The sequence below is a fragment of the Schistocerca piceifrons genome, chromosome 1 (genome assembly GCF_021461385.2).
Source record: "Schistocerca piceifrons isolate TAMUIC-IGC-003096 chromosome 1, iqSchPice1.1, whole genome shotgun sequence".
In the NCBI taxonomy this organism is placed as follows: Eukaryota; Metazoa; Arthropoda; class Insecta; order Orthoptera; family Acrididae; genus Schistocerca; species Schistocerca piceifrons.
Window position 1 is genome coordinate 141,010,345 of NC_060138.1, and position 2,221 is coordinate 141,012,565.

Below are 2,221 nucleotides of genomic sequence, written 5' to 3' on the forward strand. Positions count from 1 at the left end.
TGGTGTCTGTACAAATTGTAAATAGCCTTTCGCTTCCTGTATTTTACCCCTGCCACCTTTAGAATTTGAATGAGAGTATTCCAGTCAACATTGTCAAAAGATTTCTCTAAGTCTACAAATGCTAGAAACGTAGGTTTACCTTTCCTTAATTTTTCTTCTAAGATAAGTCGTACGGTCAGTATTGCCTCACGTGTTCCGGTATTTCTACGGAATCCAAACTGATCTTCCCCGAGGTCGGCTTCTACTAGTTTTTCCATTCGTCTATAAAGAATTCGTGTTAGTATTTTGCAGCTGTGGCTTATTAAACTGATTGTTCGGTAATTTTCACATCTGTCAACACCTGATTTCTTTGGGATTGGAATTATTATATTCTTCTTGAAGTCTGAGGGTATTTCGCCTTTTTCATACATCTTGCCCACCAGATGGTATAGTTTTGTCAGGACTGGCTCTCCCAAGGCCATCAGTAGTTCTAATGGAATGTTGTCTTCTCCCGGGGCCTTGTTTCGACTCAGATCTTTCAGTGCTCTGTTAAACTCTTCACGCAGTATCGTATCTCCCATTTCATCTTCATCTACATCCTCTTCCATTTCCATAATATTGTCCTCAAGTACATCGCCCTTGTATAGATCCTCTATATACTCCTTCCACCTTTCTGCTTTCCCTTCTTTGCTTAGAACTGGGTTTCCATCTGAGCTCTTGATATTCACACAAGTGGCTCTCTTTACTCCAAAGGTCTCTTCAATTTTCCTGTAGGCAGTATCTATCTTACCCCTAGTGAGATAAGCCTCAACATTCTTACATTTGTCCTCTAGCCATCCCTGCTTAGCCATTTTGCACTTCCTGTCGATCTCATTTTTGAGACGTTTGTATTCGTTTTTGCCTGCTTCATTTATTGCACTTTTATATTTTTTCCTTTCATCAATTAAATTCAATGTTTCTTCTGTTACCCAAGGAGTTCTACTAGCCCTCGTCTTTTTACCTACTTGATCCTCTGCTGCCTTCACTACTACATCCCTCAAAGCTACCCATTCTTCTTCTACTGTATTTCTTTCCCCCATTCCTGTCAATTGTTCCCTTATGCTCTCCCTGAAACTCTGTACAACCTCTGGTTCTTTCAGTTTATCCAGGTCCCATCTCCTTAAGTTCTCACCTTTTTGCAGTTTCTTCAGTTTTAATCTACAGGTCATAACCAATAGATTGTGGTCAGAGTCCACATCTGCCCCTGGAAATGTCTTACAATTTAAAACCTGGCTCCTAAATCTCTGTCTTACCATTATATAATCTATCTGATACCTTTTAGTATCTCCAGGGTTCTTCCATGTATACAACCTCTTTTCATGATTCTTAAACCAAGTGTTAGCTATGATTAAGTTGTGCTTTGTGCAAAATTCTACCAGGCGGCTTCCTCTTTCATTTCTTAGCCCCAATGCATATCCACCTACTACGTTTCCTTCTCTCCCTTTTCCTACACTCGAATTCCAGTCACCCATGACTATTAAATTTTCATCTCCCTTCACTGTCTGAATAATTTCTTTTATTTCATCATACATTTCTTCAATTTCTTCGTCATCTGCAGAACTAGTTGGCATATAAACTTGTACTACTGTAGTAGGTGTGGGCTTCGTATCTATCTTGGCCACAATAATGCGTTCACTATGCTGTTTGTAGTAGCTTACCCGCATTCCTATTTTCCTATTCATTATTAAACCTACTCCTGCATTACCCCTATTTGATTTTGTGATTATAACCCTGTAGTCACCTGACCAGAAGTCTTGTTCCTCCTGCCGCCGAACTTCACTAATTCCCACTGTATCTAACTTTAACCTATCCATTTCCCTTTTTAAATTTTCTAACCTACCTGCCCGATTAAGGGATCTGACATTCCACGCTCCGATCCGTAGAATGCCAGTTTTCTTTCTCCTGATAATGACGTCCTCTTGAGTATTCCCCGCCCGCAGATCCGAATGGGGGACTATTTTACCTCCGGAATATTTTACCCAAGAGGACGCCATCATCATTTAATCATACAGTAAAGCTGCGTGTCCTCGGGAAAAATTACGGCTGTAGTTTCCCCTTGCTTTCAGCCGTTCGCAGTACCAGCACAGCAAGGCCGTTTTGGTTAATGTTACAAGGCCAGATCAGTCAATCATCCAGACTGTTGCCCCTGCAACTACTGAAAAGGCTGCTGCCCCTCTTCAGAAACCACAGGTTTGTCTCAACA